This window comes from Lepus europaeus, chromosome 19 (genome assembly GCF_033115175.1).
Source record: "Lepus europaeus isolate LE1 chromosome 19, mLepTim1.pri, whole genome shotgun sequence".
Classification (NCBI taxonomy): Eukaryota; Metazoa; Chordata; class Mammalia; order Lagomorpha; family Leporidae; genus Lepus; species Lepus europaeus.
The window spans coordinates 44,223,362-44,241,154 of NC_084845.1; the positions used below are offsets into that span (position 1 = coordinate 44,223,362).

Here is a 17,793-nt window from a genome sequence, read left to right on the forward strand (position 1 = left end):
GTGGGTGTCGCCGGCCGCCGCGGGGCTGCGGGGCTGCGGGGCTGCAGGGCTAGGGATTCGAATTCCGCACCGAGAGGCCGTGGAGCAGGAGGTGCCGGTGGCCAGGTGAGCGTCCCGTGGGTGTCCGTCCTGTACGCTGTCAGGTGCACCGTCGGATGTATGGTCACTGGGGCGCTGGGGGCTTTGGAGGATGAACTGAGTGGGAGCCACAGGGCGGCAGGTCAGGGTGTCGCCCAGGTGCGGGACTTGGGACACTTTCATCACCTTCTGGAGCCTCTCTCTCTCTCTTCTCACTTTTTAATTTCGTACTGCTTTTCAAAGAATTATATAAGTTGCACTGTTCATTAAGTGCAGGTCAGACTTTTTAACCGAAAAATAGTTTGAATACCGGATTTTTTAAAAAAGATTTTATTTATTTATTTGAGAGGTAGAGTTACAGTCGGTGAGAGGGAGAGGCAGAGAGAAAGGTCTTCCGTCTGTTGGTTCACTCTTCAAATGGCCACAACGGCCGGAGTTGTGCAGATCTGAAACAAGGAGCGAGGTGCTTCTTCCGGGTCTCTCACACGGGTGCAGGGGCCCAAGGACTTGGGCCATCTTCTACTGCTTTCCCAGGCTGCAGCAGAGAGCTGGATTGGAAGAGGAGCAGCCAGGATTAGAACCGGCGCCCATATGGAATGCCGGCGCCACAGGCGGAGGATTAACCTACTGCGCCACAGCATCGGTCCCCGGATATTTTTAATAGAAGAAATAGAGCTAGAATGAACCAATGAGCTCGCGGGGTTTAATACAAAGCCCGGTGGATCCCACCATTAGCCGTCATCAGCCCTGCAAACCTCACCCTGGTAACTTAGGCACAGCTGGCAAACATTACAGTGTCTCAGCCCAAATGTTTCAGAACTAAAAGATGAATCTTTCAAACCTCCTCCACAATACCATTAGCATAGCTTCCACAGGGTCACAGCAATTACTTAGGATCAACTCTATTTCTAAAGAACATTTTAACTTCACAAGTAAGAGGTTGAATACACGGTGTATGTGTGTGTGTGGGGGGGTGGTTTTGTTCCTGGCACTTTGTGTTTTCTATGTGGTTTTTGGCTACTTTTCTCACTGTGGTTTTTGACTACTTTTCTCACTGAGGCTGGACCTGGAGTTTGCTGGGGTGGCCATCCCAGAAGGTTCGAGAAAACCTCACCGTTGGCACTGTTGGCATCCATTTTATACGCTGGGGTTCTTAGGTTTCCTTTGTTAAAGTTTAGGGGCTTTGCTAGCTTTGGTCTCCGGCAGAACAGCAACCCCCAGGGTGGGGCGTGTAAAGTGGATATCGGGGTTCTCTGCACTCCCCATTCAGCGTGCTTTCCTCAAGCCAACCGACCTGCCACCCCACGGGGCACTGGTGATGCCTGCTGCCTTGCTCCGGAAGCAGCCGCACCCGGTGTGGCAGGCAGGCGGGGAGGTGCTGTCCTCGCTGGGTGATCGTCCAAGGCCTCTCTTGAAGGCTCAGTTCTCACCTGTAAGATGGGCATGAGATGACAGCCTTCAAAGTGTGATGCGTGGATTGAATGAGATGGGGTACACCCAGAGCTTGGTCAATCTTCAGCGGCCGCACAGTGTGAGAAGCGTTGTGTTCATGATGAAGGCAGGCAAGCAGAGAGCAAAGTTCTTTGGTGGAGTTTCATGGTCTGCGTAGCTTTATTCCCAGAGCAGACACAAATAGAGATGGCTGCAGAGCTGGCGCGACCTCCTTGCACCCCAACAATGCCCCTTCTCCCCGAAGGAAAATTCCCCTCTGGTATGTTTCCCCTCTGCTATGGGTTGAATTGTACCCCAAAGAAAGATAGGCTGAGGTGCTAACTTCCAGTGCCTCCAAATGTGACCTTATTTGGAACTAATGTCGCTGCAGATCTAACTAGTTCAGGTGCCTGGATCAGGCAGGTTCCTAACCCAGGATGACCGGTGTCTCAGCCTGGTAGGTGAGATACACGTGCGGGCAGCGGCAGAGATCGGAGCGAGGCCTCCACGAGCCGGGAACGCAAGGGTTGCTGGCCACCACCTGCGGCAAGAGGCCCAGGCGGGCTCTGTGTGGGGCCTGCCGAGGACCCGGCAGGGAGGCAGGCAAGCACTGGTTCTATGTGAGATAATCATCCTTGCGTAGCCCATGGGCAGTGTGGGTTTCCTGGGTCCTGGGGAGCTGGGTGAAGTTGCCATGGCCTTCGTTCTGCTCTTCATGGGAGGCGTTCTCAAGTGTCCTGTGGATCTGGAGGGTGGAAGGGCTGAGCTTAGGATCCTGGTCGCCTCTGGCCCAGGCTCTGCTTCTGCTCTGCAGTCATCCTCGCACCCTGCCTGGCCAGGGCATGGAAGCTGCAAGGGCGCTCCTTCATCCTGCCTGCTTTAAGCCTGAGTGGTAGACCCAGGGAGATCTTCCATCTGCTGATTCACTCCCCATGTGGCTGATACGGCCAGGACTAGGCCAGGCCAAAGCCAGGAGCCTAGAACTCCATTTGGGTCTCCCACATGGGTGGCAGGGACACAAAGACTTGGGCCATCTTCCGGCTGGCTTCCCAGATGCATTAGCAAGGAGCTGGATCAGAAGTGGAGTAGCCGGGACTCGAACCAGCACTCATACAGGATGCCGGTGATGCAAGTGGCAGCTGAACCCGATGCACCACAGCCCCGGGGCCTCAAGCCCGACTCTTTAATGGAACTCCATCTCCACTCCGTGAGCCGCACCAGAGTCTTCTGATAAATTTCCAGACACGGCGTGTTCTCCACAAAGGTTTTTAGCTGCGCTTCTGGCTGGGGTGCCGCTGAGAACTGGCGGAGCAGGAAGAGACACGGAGTCCACACACGAGACCCCACACCACAGTTCCATTTACTTCCAGCTGTTTTCTCCACGTGTGGGTTCTTATTTTTTAATGGCCTCATAAGTTAACACCAAAATGGAATCTACCTTTTAAACAAAATAACGTGGGATTATGTGTTAAAGGAAAGTGAAATCCTGTGATGTTTGAAAAACTGTTTACTGATGGGGCTGGCGCTGTGGCGTAGCGGGTAAAGCCGCCACCTGCAGCGCCCGCATCCCATATGGGCATGGGTTTGAGACCCGGCCACTCCACTTCTGATCCAGCTCTCTGCTATGGCCTGGGAAAGCAGTAGAAGAAGACCAAGCCCTTGGGCCCCTGCACTGCCGTGGAGACCCGGAAGAAGCTCCTGGCTCCTGGCTTCAGATTGGCGCAGCTCCAGCCGTTGCTGCCATTTGAGGAGTGAGCTAGCGGTTGGAAGCCCTCTCTTTGTCTCTCAGCCTCTCCTTCTCTCTCTGTGCAACTATGGCTTTCAAATAATAAATAAATCTTAAAAAAAAAACACTATTTACTGTTTAGTAGCTAATATATTCATAAAGTAAAAATATTTAAAATATACAGAATTGCAGAACCGACTTTATGATGGCTTGACTTAGGATTCTTTGACTTTTCAACAGTGCAAAAGCAAGTTGCAGTCCATAGAAACCTTCACAGCTTTGAGATTTTGCCTGGGCGAGCCATCTGGAGCACGATGCCCTCCCACAACGCCAGGAGGCAGCACAGGAAACCACATTCCCTGGGTCAGCCCCACAATCACACCACAGTGTCCCGTGTTGCTGACCCACGATGGTTATAAGGTCAGGTGTATCAAGTTCATTTCAGCTTAGGATGGACTTATTGGAACATAACCCCGTGGTGAGTTGAGGAGCCACCCAGGGGCCCTCTGTTGAGGCAACCAGTGCAATCAGATGCTTGTGTCTCCCTCCATAGCTAGCGTAGGTGGCCTTTGGCATTGCAGGTATGTGCGTGTACACTTACACACGCGTGTATTTCTCCCTTCTCACACGTGGCACTACGAGGGCATGCAAAAAAAAATTTCTGAGTAAGTTTATTTTGGTGCAAAAATATTTTTGAAAGCCATGCATGTGAGGGATCTTCAAAAAGTTCATGGGGGGCCCTCCCTCTCTCTCTCTAGAACTCTGCCTTTCAAGTAAGTAAAATCCATCTTTTAAAAAAAATTTCATGAAAGGGTTGACTGTTTAGTACAGTGTTTAAAACGCCACTTGGGACACCCACAACCCATTCTGGCTCTGCCTCCTCATTCCAGCTTCCTGGTAATACACACCGTGCAAGGCAGCAGGTGATGGCTCAAGTGGTTGGGTCCCTACCACCCACATGGAAGACCTGGTCTGAGTGCCCAGTTCCTGGCTTCAGGCTGGCCCGGCCCTTTTGGGGAATGAACCAATAGATGGGTTCTCTCTCTCTCTTCTCCTTACAAATTAAAAAAAAAAAAAGTTCATGGCATCCGGCATTGTGGTGCAGTGGGTTAAGCTGCCACTTGCGATGCCAGCGTCCCCTATAAGCACCACTTTGAGTCCCAGCTGTTCTAGCTCTGATCCAGCTCCCTGCTAATGCACCTGGGAAAGTAACTGGAATATGGTCTAAGTGCTTAGGCCACTGTCACCCACGTGGGAGACCTACATGGAGTTCCAGTCTCCTGGCTTTGCCCAGCCCTAGCTGTCCCAGCTATATGGGGAGTGAACCAGCAGGTAGGAGATTTCTCTTTCTCTTTCTCCCTCCATTAGTCCGCCTTTCAAATAAACAAATAAATCTTTTTTAAAATGCTTTACAACTGATTTGATGATGATAGATGCATTTTTTTAAAAAAATGACTTATTTATTTTATTTGAAAGGCAGAGTTAGAGAGGCTGAGAGAGAGAGAGAGAGAGAGAGAGAGAGAGGTCTTCCATCTGCTGGTTCATTCCCCAGATGGCCACAATGGCCAGAGCTGGGCCAATCTGAAGTCAGGAGCCAGAAGCTTCTTCTGGGTCTTGCATGTGGGTGCAGGGGCCCAAGCACTTGGACCATCTTTCCCAGACCACAGCAGAGAGCTGGATTGGAAGTGGAGCAGCCAGGACTCGAACAGGCACCCATATGGGATGCCGGCACTGCAGGAGGCAGCTTTACCCGCTATGCCACAGCTCCGGCCCCAGTAAATCTTGTTTTTTAAAAGTTCATGAAAAGCGTGTATTACGAAAAACTATGCATGAATTTGAAATTTTTGACACCAAAATAAACATCTGTTATTCCATTTTCCGTGAACCTTTTCAAGTCGCTGGTATATTATATGTGGCATTCTCAATCCTGGTTGGTTTGTTTTTTCTCAATACAGTTTGGAACTCTTTCTATAGCAAAACAGAAAAACTGCCGTAGTCTCTGCAGGGCTGCGTGGTGTTTGGTGGTGTGCCTGCTCTGTCCCTGGCTGCACGCTGTGCTGTGTCCTGTCTCTTGCTATGTGCCAGAGGAGTGTCCTGGGGCCGGCATCACTTTTCTAGGTAGGAGTAAATCTTGAACACCCAGGAGTGGGTTTGCAAGGCCGGAAGGGCTCTGCAGTTTGAACTTGGATGCGCCTGGTAAATGGCCCTTCTTAAGTAGGGTTCACACCCAGCGCCTGCATGGCAAAGTGCAGGCCTGCCACACCCTCCCCAGCGCAGGTGCTGTTACACGGGTCCAGATTTGCATATCTGGGGATGAATAATACAGTCCGTTTCTCACGTCTCTGACTGTGGGTGAGGTTGGACATCATTTCGAATATGTGAGGGCCACCTGAGCTCCTTTTCCATAAGCTGTTCATGTCCTTTGTCTGCTTTTTCGTTGGTTGATTGACCTTTTTCCTATGGAGCTGTGAAAGTACTTTACCTAGTGAGGACGCGAATTCTTTGCAAGATGCAGAATATGGTGATACTGTCCTTTTCAATGGTGGGAACCTGTGTGCAGGGTGCTCGGCAGGAATCAGGACCTGGGGTGCGGGTGGGGACAGACCACTTTGACGGGTCAGCATTGGGAGGCGAGTGCTATATTTGCTCCAGAAAACACGGCGGGGGGAGAGGGAAGGGAAACTGAGGAAAAGGCGGTGGGGCCCCATCACCCCGGGAGGGCACTCCCAGAACGTCTTAGGGGTAGGACGGTAGATGGGCATCGTCGGTCCAGGGCTGCCCGCCGCTCTGTGTAAGGGGGTCCCAGCAAGGCTCCACTCCTGCGACGGTGGGCCCTGCTGGCACCAGTCTGCACAGTTGCCACAACACGCCATGGCCTGCTTGAGGCACTGGGCTGTGGCTGGGAACACAGCCCCCGCCCCGTGGAGCTGAGTGCCACAGAGACAGATGTGTAGCACGGAAACACACGTGTGTGATGTGGCGCCACCACCAGCTGCACTGCAGGGAAGGTGGCCGGGGCAGGGGAGAGGCCAGGCATGACTTTGTCATAAGGCGCGCTTGGGATATTGGAGAGAAGACTTGAGGGAGCTGGGGCAAGGAGCTGTGAACCATGATGGCGGCAGGAGGAGGAAAAAGGCAGAGGTCATGGCAAGAAAACAAAAGAGAGAGAGAGAGAGAGAGGAGGAGAAGAAGGGGGAGAGGGAGGGGGAAGGGAGGGGAGGCGAGAAGGAAAGGTTGTTGAGAGTTTGCTTTTGTCCTCAGAAATGCTTCCTGGGAGTGAATTTTTAAGAATATTTTAAATTTTATTTATTTATATTATTTATTTTTATTTATCAAAGGGAGGGAGTGAGATGGATTCCCTCTGTTGGTTTCTCCCCCAGCCTGCAATAGCTGAGGCTGGGCGAAGCTGAAACCAAGAACTGGAAACTCCACCCAGGTCTCCCACATGGGTGGCAGGGCCCCAACTACTTGAGCCATCACCTGCTGCCTCCCAGCTGGACACCTGGGCACAAGTTGGAGCCTGTACCATGACCAACCCCCTAGAAGTCCCTTGCCCTGGTGGGTCTCTTTGCCCCCAGTGGTGAAATGGAGGGAGCACCACCCCTTGTGGAATTGATACTCTGAGGCCAATATATTTGCATATATATGTGTGTGTGTGTGTGTGTGATTGATTGATTTGAAAGGCAGAGTTACAGAGAGGAAGAGGCAGAGAGAGAGAGAGATCTTTCATCTGCTGGTTCATTCCCCAGATGGCCACAGTGGCCGGAGCTGCGCCAATCCAAAGCCAGGAGCTTCTTCTGGGTCTCCCACGCAGGTGCAGAGGCCCAAGGACTTGGGCCATCCTCCACTGCTTTCTCAGGCCACAACAGAGAGCTGGATTGGAAGTGGAGTAGCCAGGACTCAAACTGGTGCCCATATGGGATGCCGGAACTGCAGGTAGCAGCTTTACCCGCTACACCACAGTGCCACCCCCTACTTTTATATATATTTATTTGAAAGGGAGAGAGACCGATGGACAGAGAAATATCCTAGCTACTAATTCACTCCTCAGATCCCCGACATAGCTGAGGCTGGAACAAGCCAAAACTAAGAGCCTAGAACTTAATCCAGGTCTCCCACATGGATGGCAGGGACCCAAGTCCTTGAGCCCGTCACCTGCTGCCTTCAGGGTGTGCATAGCAGGGAACTGGAGTCAGAAGCAGAGCCGGGACTTGAACCCAGGCGCTCCAGGGTGGGCTGCAGGCATCTCGGGCGATGCCTTAACTGCTGCACAGAACCCCTGCCTCTGAGGCTCAGGTGCTGTCCAGGCTTCAGAGAGAAACCGCTGGCTTTCTCTCGTGGGTCTCGTGGGTTTGCTCATGGGTCTACAGTGGTTTTCCCCCCGAGGTGCTGAAGGCGTCCTGTGCAGTCGGGGCTTCAGAATCCTCTTTACTGAAATGCACAGCTCAGGGGCCAGCGCCATGGTAAAAGCAGCAGGTAAAGCCACCGCCCACAACGCCGCCCCCCAGGCAGGCTCTAGCTCAAGAGCCAGCTGCTCCACTTCTGATCCAGCTCCCTGCTGGTGCACCTGGGGAAGCAGTGGAAGATGGCCCAGACCTCTGGCCCCTGCACCCACCTGGAAGACCCAGAAGAAGCTCCTGGCTCCTGGCTTCTGCAAGGCACAGCCCTGGCCATTGTAGCATTTGGGGGGCGTGAATAAGAGGATGGAAGATCTCTCTCTCTCTCTCTCTCTCTGTGTAATTCTACCTTTCAAATAAATTCTAAAAAAGAAGAAAAGAAATGGGCAGGTCAATACTTTCCCAAAGAAAGACCCCCAAGCAGGAGTCAACTGGGTGATCCTTGGAGGTGTGTGGGCTTGTCACTCCGTTAACTTGAGTCATAACGCCAGCAAGCTCTTCTCTTTTTCAGTTCTCTCCAGTCCTCCCTGACTAGTCAAGGCCTCAGTTAGTGGAGTCAGGTGTTGCGCAGTGAAACCTCGCTGCTCCCTGATCTCCTTTGCAACAAGGGGAGGCCAGGTCTTGGGTCGGAGCCTCCAGCCGGCAGTGATTCCCAGCTACGATGCAACAGTATCATGTTTTCTGGGATCCTGGAGCTTTGTTTAGAGGTTACTTTCAGTGCGTGGTAAACAATACTTTAAAAAATAAAGGTAAAAGTCTAGAAAAGGAAGGCCTGCCATTGTGGCACGGCATGTTAAGCTGCCACCTGCAACACCAGCATCCCATATGAGTCCCGGCTGCTCCTCTTCCAATCCAGCTTCCTGCTAATACACCGGGGAAAGCAACAGAAGATGGCCCATGTTCATGGGCCCGTGCCACCCACATAGGAGACCTGGATGGAGTCCCAGGCTCCTGGCTTCAGCCTGGGCAAGCCTGGGGTATTGCAGCCATTTGGGGGAGTGAACCAGAGTATGCAAAATCTGCCTCTCTCTCTCTCTCTCTCTGTAAATCTCTTTAAAATAAATAAATGAATCCTTTAAAAAAAGACTTTAGGGGCTGGTGCTATGGCACACTAAGTTAATCCTCCACCTGTGGCACCGGCATCCCATAAGGGTGCTGGGTTCTAGTCCCGGTTGCTCTTCTTCCAGTCCAGCTCTTTGCTGTGGCCCAGGAAGGCAGTGGAGGATGGCCCAAGTGCTTGGGCCCTGCACCCACATGGGAGACCAGGAGGAAGCACCTGGCTCCTGGCTTCTGATCAGTGCAGCGCTGGCCGTAGTGGCCGTTTGGGGAGTGAACCAATGGAAGGAAGACCTTTCTCTCTGTCTCTCTCACTGTCTGTTACTCTACCTGTCAAATAAATAAATAAAAATCTAAAAAAAAAAAAGACTTTAAAGAAATAGTGTTCTGATTCTAAAACACTAATCCCTAAAAAGTGAGATTGAGGAGAAACTATTACATATTTTTCAAATGCTTAGAACTTTCCAATTGAGCAGAGCTTATATTTGTAAGTGGAAAAAACAAAGAAGAAACCATTGCAATGAGAATGTAGTTCTGAGCGAAGCTGTTTGTTGACAGCAATGCGGGTTTCAGTTAGGAAACAGCCTCATGTGGATTCAGCGTGGGCTCGGCTTTGGTTTTGTTTTGAGAGGCAGAGAGACAGAGACGGAAAAGAAAGGCCCATCTGCTGGATCTGGGAACTCGATCCGGCTCTCCGATGCGGGAGGCAGGAAGCCAAGTACTTGAGCTGTCACCCAGGGTCTGTGCTAGCAGGAAGCCGGAGTCAGGAGCGGAGCCAGACACAGGTGTCTTAACTGCTGGGCTAAATGCCTGCTCCCGGCGTAGGTTTTTAAGCCACATTTTGCTTCTGAACCTCAGAGCCTTTTTCTTCCGCTGCGTGGCAGAAGGGAAGATCTGCTTGGAACGGCTCATTGAGCATCCGGTGGGGATGTGCAGGTGGGATGCTGAGCACCTCAGCAGGAGTTAACAGCATGGACTGTGGACTGGCTGTGTCCCTTCATTGCTCTGTGCACTTCATCTCCAAGAAGGTCTCCAGCTCTCAGAATGACCCTCTGAGGCAGATGCAAAATCATCACTCCATTCGCAGTTGCAGGAACTGTGGCACAGAGAGGTTAAGGAACTTGCCCAAGGTTGCCCAGCACTAACTGTTATCACAGGATCTGAACCCAGGCTCTTATCAACTCCCCAGATCCCTACAAGATGGGCCTGGTAGACAATACTCACCCTGCTACAGGGCAGGGACCTGCCTGGTGTCCCCCAGAAAGTCAGCTGGGGCAGGGGGCGCAGAAGTGAGGCTCCAGCCCCCACCCTGCAGGCCCTGCTTCTGCACCTGTCCTGTGTGCCTGGCACTGTTGGCCAGGATGGGAGGGAGTGGCTCAGAGGTCACCCTGCGAGCAGAATGCAGCGTCCAGCCACAAAGGGCCCGGCTTTCCAGTGGCTCATCTGTCTTGTTTCACTTCAAAAACAAAGAGTCCATTTAAAAAAAAATGTGTTTATTTATTTATTTATTTGAGAGGCAGAGACATACGAGAAAGAGTGAGATAGAGAGTGACAGAGAGAGAGCAAGCTCCCCTTCAGTGGTTGACTCCCCCAGGTGCCCATTATGGGAGCTGGGAACTCAATCCAAGTCTCAAGCAGTATTTATTTATTTATTTAGATTTATTTACTTGAAAGAGCTAGAGAGAGGCAGAGGCAGAAAGAGAGAGAGAGAGAGAGAGAGGTCTTCCATCTGCTGGTTCACTCCTCAAATGGCCGCAACGGCCAGAGCTGCGCCAATCTGAAGTCAGGAGCCAGGAGCTTCTTCCGGGTTTCCCACATGGGTCAGGGGCCCAAGGATGTGGACCATCTTCCACTGCTTTCCCAGGCCATAGCAGAGAGCTGGATTAGAAGTGGAGCAGCTGGGACTCGAACCGGTGACCATATGGGATGCCGGTGCTGCAGGTGGTGGCTTTACCTGCTATGCCACAGCGCCAGCCCCCTAGCAGCTTTTTTTTTTTTTTAGAAACCTTCTAATTAATAAGTATAAATTTAATGAGTACATCTTTAGGAATACAGTGATTATTCCCACCATACCTGCCATTCCACCCCCACTCCCACCCCACCTCCTCCTCCCTCTCCCATTCCCAGTCCCATTCTCCATTAAGATTCATTTTCAATTAACTTTATACACAGAAGATCAACTCTATACTAGGCAAAGATTTCAACTATTTGTATACACACACACACAAATATAAAAAACTGTTTGAGAGCAAGTTTTACAGTTGAATCTCATAGTACGACTCATTGAGGACAGAGGTCCTGCATGGGGAGTTAGTGCACAGTGACTCCTGCTGTTAATTTAACAATTAAAACTCTTATGTATGGCGTCAGTGATCACCTGAGAGTCTTGCTATTAGTTGCCCAGGCTATGGAAGCCTTTTGAGTCCACACTCTTTGTCAGTATTTGGACAAGGCCATAGGCAAAGTGGAAGTTCTCTCTTCCCTTAAGAGAAAAGTACCTTCTTCTTTGATGGCCCCTTCTTTCCACTGGGGTCTCACTCACAGAGATTCTTCATGTAGAACATTTTTTTTATTTGCCACACTGTCTTGGCTTTCCATGCCTGAAATGCTCTCATGGGCTTTTCAGCCAGATCTGAATGCCTTAAGGGCTGTACTAAGGTCAGAGTGCTATTTAAAGCAATTGTCATTCTATGAGTCTGCTGTGTGCACTGCTTCCCATTTTGGAATATTCTCTCCTTTTTATTTCTATCTATTATTATCAGACACTCGTTCTCATTTATATGATCTTTTTAAACACTTAATTCTATCTATATGATCACTTTAACACTTACCATGGTCAGTTTAACACTGAAGATGGCATTTTTACCACCCAGCTTAAATAGGAATAAGCCAGTCCCAAAGGGACAAATACCATATGTTCTCAAGCAACATCTTAACCCCTGCACCAAACACCTGCCCCACAGGGTCTCTTTCTTGTCAAGGCATCAATGCCATTCACCAGGGCTCCACCCTCGTGAGCTAATCTCCCAACAGGTCCCGATGAGGGCTCAGGTTTCAGCACGGGAACTCGGGGGCACACAGCATTCAGTCCCTAACACTGTGTTCCAGCCGTGTTGCTGGGAAATGCAGTTGTAGATGCAGATTAAGCCTGTGCTTGGGACGCCTGCATCCCACGCGGGAGTCACCGGCGGAGTCCTGGCTGCTCCACTTCTGATCCAGCTTCCTGCTCATGCACCCGTGAAGGCAGCCGCAGCTCGCCCAAACAGGAGCTCAGGATGGAGATCTGGAGGCCCTGGCGGTTGTGGGCATTGGGGAGTGATTCAGTGCATGAAGATTCTCTCTCTCTCTCCCTCCCCCTCCCACCCTCCCTCCCTCCCTCCCTCAGTCACTCTGCCTTTCAAACAAATAAATCTTCAATAAAAGGGGGGTGGAGGGAGGGAGGGAGACTTAGCAGTCGCTGATGACTTGCCCTGCGGGGTGGGCAGCTGGTTTCTAGCCACAAAGCAGAACCTCTGGTCGCAGGTGCCTCCTTTCTCTTTCAGCCTTTCCTGTCCCCACCTCTACTCCCAAACCAGTGCACAGTTCCCCCCTATACTCAGGGCTGGAGCCAAGGAGGGGATTTCCAAGCCTCGGTTTTATTTTCATTTTGGCACTGGCATGCTGAGCCTTGGCCTTGGGGGAGGAGCTGGCAGCTGAGCTGCTGCGGCCTGGGGTGCCAAGGAACACTGCTGAAGAGGAGCCCGAGGGGCCGCCCCTGGACAAGCCCTCGGGGTCTCCTTGTAGACATGGCTGCTGGGTGGCCTCTCAGAGGGCAGGAATCCCTGGGCCCTGGCTTGCGGGTGGAGCAGGGAGCCAGGTGTAAGGGAACAGGAGCGGAGGGGAGCTGGCGTCACCTGCCGCCTGGCGCAGGGGTCCAGTGGGAGCTGGGGGGGCTCCCGGAACGGTGCCGTTCCTCTCCCGGAGGTCGGCTGCAACCGGAAGGCAGCACAGCCTGCCCTGCTAGCGTTTTCTCAAAATCCCCCTCCCCCAACTCTGAAATTGCAGACAACTTGGGAGCCCCTGGCGTGGGTGATCGCGGCAGAGGCCTGAGGAACTCGCCGGCTGGGAGGCTCTTCGTCAAGGTCTCCCAAGGTCTGCAAGAGGAGGGCGTGCCTGGAACCCCGGGGGGCCTTGGGTGGGAGTGGGAGGCTCCTCCCACGGAAGCACACCTGTGGTGAGGAGAAGGTGACTTTGATGTCTGAGAGCGCCCCCTGCAGGCCGTGGCGGGAGGGCACTGCCCCCAAGAAGGAGCCCTGAGTCAGGGCTGGTCGCTGGTCCTGCCTTTGCTTCTTACTCTGCCAGCAAGACCTCCCCTCTCCCGGCCTCAGCGCCCATCTTTTTATCTTTTTTTTTTTTTTAATATATATAAGATTTACTTATTTATTCGAGAGGCAGAGCTAGAGAGAGGCAGAAGCTTCTTTTCTTCCGGGTCTCCCACGTGGGTGCAGGGGCCCAAGGACTTGAGCCATCTTCTACTGCTTTCCCAGGCCATAGCAGGGAGCTGGATCGGAAGTGGAGTGGCCAGGACTCGAACCAGCGCCGATGTGGGATGCTGGCGCCACAGGCTGGGGCTTTCACTCACTGTAGCTCGGCACGGCCCACTACTTTGCCCATCTTTGAAAGTGCCGTGTGGGTGGGCATTTCTCCTGGGGTTGGTGGAGCCCCGGCTCTGCTCCTGGTTTCCAGTTCCCTGCTGATGAGCACCCTGGGAGGCAGCAGGTGATGGCTCAAGTATTTGGGTCCCTGCCAGCCATGTGGGAGACCCGGTGCAGTACCTGGCTCCTGGCTTTAGCTTGGCCAGTTTTTAGCTGTTCTGGGCATTTGGGGGTAAACTAGCTGTTGGGCGCTCTCTTCTTTATCACTGCTTCATATATAAATGAACAAACAAAACCAAGTAAATGGGCTCCCTGGTGTCACCAGCCACCTCTCGGGAAGGCAGGGCCCTGGGTTCTCTGGATTCCGAAAGGCCCAGATGCCTGTGTGGGCTCAGGTGCACCCAGGCTCCCGGAACCCTGACCTGTCCACCTGAGCAGCCAGTCCTGCTTCCTCTTTGAGGTGTTCTGTGTCCACACCTGTAGTTGCTGTCAGGATCGGGGACACCTCTCCTCTCGCCCCATGAGCACCTGTCATTTCAGATCCTGAGGTTGGCGTTGGCGGCTGTTCTATCTTGTCCTGTCTCCCTCTTCTGTCCTCTGTCCTCCCAGCCTGATCTTCCCACACAGCCTCGGGAAGCAGGTGCAGCAGCTGGTCCAGGTTCTCCTCTGCCATGGCCGCATGCCCTTCCTCTTTTTTTTTTTTTTAATTTTTATTTTGGCAGGCAGTGTTAGTGAGAGAGAGAGAGAGATAGAGAGAAAGGTCTTTCTTCTGTTGGTTCACCCCCCAAATGGCCGCTACGGCCAGCGCGCTGTGCCGACCTGAAGCCAGGAGCCAGGTGCTTCCTCCTGGTCTCCCATGCAAGTACGGGGCCCAAGCACTTGGACCATCCTCCACTGCCTTCCCGGGCCACAGCAGAGCTGGACTGGAAGAGGGGCAACCGGGACAGACCGGCACCCTGACTGGGACTAGAACCCGGGGCCCATACGGGATGCTGGCGCTGCAGGCAGAGGATTAACCAAGTGAGCCACAGCGCCGGCCCCATGCCCTTCCTCTTAACCCAAGCCTGGAGAGCCAGGAAGGGGGAGAGATGAATGGGGGAGCAGCCAGGAGGGTGTGACTCCCATACCGCCCCACACACTGCCCCCACTTCCTTCCTCGCACCTGGGCCCTGGCTGGGGTCATGGCGAGGACAGCAGCCCAGTGCTCATGGTGATACCAACTGACGAGGACTCGAGTGCTGGGGACCATGCCCAGGGCGCCCTATACCTGTCTCGCAGCCACCTCGCTAGGTGGTGTTACCATGCCCAATGTGGCAGCCACAAACCCCTGCACCCTTGTCCAGAGGATGCCCTTGGTCCACGGGCATTGCCCCACTCAGCGGTGCCCGGCCCCAGCCCCTGGCCAATGTGGAGCTGATGTGGAGCCAGCAGCCCTGGGCCCTGGCCTCCTGGCATGACAATCCAGGCACGTCGCTCGACTCCAAGTTCAGGCTGCAGCCAGGCTTCTCCTGAAGCCGCACTGTGGATGATTTCTTCCAACAGCTCATCCTGTTCTTCTCACCTGCTCAGTGAGGGTCCTTCTGGGACTCTGGCCTGGAACATTCCCCCATTGGGATGGTAGTTTTAGGTATCAATTTACTGCATGAAAGAATCCCCCAGAAATCAGATAAATATATTTTAAAGACGTATTGTTTATTTTGAAAGTCAGAGACAGAGAGAGAGAGAGAGAAATCTTCCATCTATTGATTCACTCCCTAGATGGCCACAATGACCAGCACTAGGCCAGGAGCTTTCATCTGGGTCTCCCACATGGGTGCAGGGGCCCAAATACTTGGGCCATCTTCTGCTGCTTTCCCAAGCAGATTAGCAAAGAGTTGGATTGGAAGTGGAGCAGCTTGGACTCGAACCGGCACCCATATGGGAAGCTGGCATCACAGCCAGCAGCTTTACCCACTACGCCACAGCACCGGCCCCTCAGATCAGATAGGCATTTAAACCCCAGAGTCATAAGCAAATGAGTGTGGAAACTTAACCCAGTTATGGTGTTTGCGAGGCAGGCCTAGTGGGAGTGCCCTGGGAAGGGGGCTGTCCCGAGAGAGGGGGCTGGCTGTAACACCTGGGGGAGTCCCTGACTCGAGGGGTCTCCAGCCCTGTGGGGACCAGGGGAATTGACACAGAGCAGCAAGGAGAGAGAGCTCAGGGAGGGGCAGCGCTCAGTGTGGGGAGGCAGCGGGCACTGCAAATTGAGCCGGGTGCAGAAGGAAGTTTGCAAGGTGGGGGAAGGGGGAGAGGTGCGAGGCAGAGCGAGCAGCGAGCAGCGTGTGCAAAGCAGGGATGGGGAAAGAGAAGGGCGAGGCAGCCAGGAGCAGTGTCTCAAGGGCAGCTGAGCAAGTGCAGGAAGCAGCCAGGAGGGCCAGGAAGCAGTGTGCTCATCCTTTGTATAGACCACAGTGGCCCCCTGTGGCTCTCGCCTGGAGGTTGCAACAGAAATGAGGCCACAGCAGAGCTGAGATGGAGAAAGAGCTCTGGCTGTGGGAGGTGCTTTTGTGCACTTGTGGGTGCACGCGTGCATGGGTGCGTGTGGGCTAGCAGCGGGATGGCTCTCCCAGCAAAGGGGACGGCAGGGCCAAAGGTTGGGGGCCGCAGTGGGGACTGGGTTCGATTTCCCTGCTCCCCTTTCTCACCTCTGCAACAGCAGAACTGCCCAGAGGGGGAAAAACCCCAAGAACGCAGCAGTGACCTCAGTGGGAAGAGGCCATCTGGAGGAAGCCAGAGCCAGCAGGGTGGGCTGAGCCTCCCTCACAGGTCCCTCAAATCAGAGTGTCCCCCGCCCCCAGGCCTCCACTGCGCCCTCTCGCTATCTGGACCAGGGGCAGCAAGAGCACAGGACTGCGACGCCCCCTGCATGGATCCATTCCCCCTTCCAGGTGGAGTCCCTGGGTGTTTGCCTTCCTCGGAGCCCTGGGCTTGATTTCACTGTCACAGGGGCTCCGGTGGGGGGGGGGGGGGCACCCTGGGAGGTGACGTCTCAGACTCAAGTCCACTGGGCGCTCGTGCTGCGGTGCAGACGTGAGGGAGAGAGCGCGCTTGGTACGGTAGCAGCAGCTGCTCTCCCTTGCTCTCTGAACTGTGTGCATCTGGGAACAGGCCAAGGTGAGCCTGAGGCTCCCATGCATCCCAGCCTGCCCATCCTTCGTGGAGAAGCAGATGGAAGCCCCGTACCTGAGACCATCACTCTTTGATGGATACCCCCGGAACAAATAAATAGGAAATTTACATTGACAGCCCATATAACTGAGCTAGTAGATGTATGAGGGTTTGAAAAGGAAGAAGAAAAAAAAAAACAGAAATGAAAGTTCTTTGGGTGCAAAAAGACTTTGAAACCAGGCTCAGTTTTTTCATCACACACAGTTTCTAGGAACTTGTTGAAGAGCCAACTTACGCAAAAAAAATTTTTTTTTTATTTGAAAGGCAGAGTTACAGAGAGAAGGAGGGAGAGACAGAGAAAACCATCCTCTGGTTCACTCCCCAAATGGCCACAGAGCCAGGAACTTCTTCCAGGGCCCCCATGTGGGTGCAGGGGCCCGAGGACTAGGGCCATCTTCCGCTGCCTTCCCGGATGCATTAGCAGGGAGCTGGATCAGAAGGAGAGCAGCCAGAGAACTCCAGCCGGGCTGCCAGAGCTGCAGGCGGCTGCTTAACTGGCTACGCTACAATGCTGGCCCCTCATAGTCAACTTTTAAAGATGAATTTTGAGGGGGCTGGTGCCGTGGCACAGTGGGTTAATCCCTCACCTGTGGCACCAGCATCCCATAAGGGCGCCGGTTCTAGTCCCGGCTGCTCCTCTTCTGATCCAGCTCTCTGCTGTGGCCTGGGAAATTAGTGGAAGATGGCCCAAGTCCTTGGGCTCCTGCACCCATGTGGGAGACTGGGAGGAAGCTCCTGGTTCCCGGCTCCCGGCTCCTGGCTCCCGGCTCCAGATCAGCGCAGTGCCTGCTGTTGCGGCCATTTGGGGAGTGAGCCAACAGAAGGAAGACCTCTCTCTCTGTCTCTTCCTCTCACTGTCTGTAACTCTACTTCTCAAATAAATAAATTTTTTTTAAAAGATGGATTTTGATGACACATACACTTGATATAAAGTCCTAAAATCCCGCCCCACCCTCGGACAATTGCTTTTCTATGTCTTCAGAAAACCTCCATACACGTTTTGATCTTTCTTTCCACAAATGTAGCATGTCCCATACACTATTTTGCCCTTTGCTCTTTTTAAAAACTTATTGTAGAGCCAGTGCTGTGGCTCACTTGGTTAATCCTCCGCCTGAGGCGCCGGCATCTCATATGGGCGCCTGTTCTAGTCCCGGTTGCTCCTCTTCCAGTCCAGCTCTCTGCTGTGGCCCGGGAAGGCAGTGGAGGATGGCCCAAGTGCTTGGGCTCCTGCACTCGCATGGGAGACCAGGACGAAGCACCTGGC

At 53.2% G+C, this 17,793-nt stretch overlaps 1 protein-coding gene across 1 annotated transcript in view; it reads left to right on the forward strand.

Annotated features, from left to right (window-relative positions):
* NLRC5 (NLR family CARD domain containing 5) overlaps positions 1 to 17,793 on the forward strand; it is an 81,268-nt gene continuing 63,475 nt past the window's right edge. The window contains exon 1 of the mRNA XM_062176900.1: positions 1 to 105. The gene's annotated coding sequence lies outside the window, so the exon portion shown is untranslated. The remainder of the gene's footprint in view (positions 106 to 17,793) is intronic.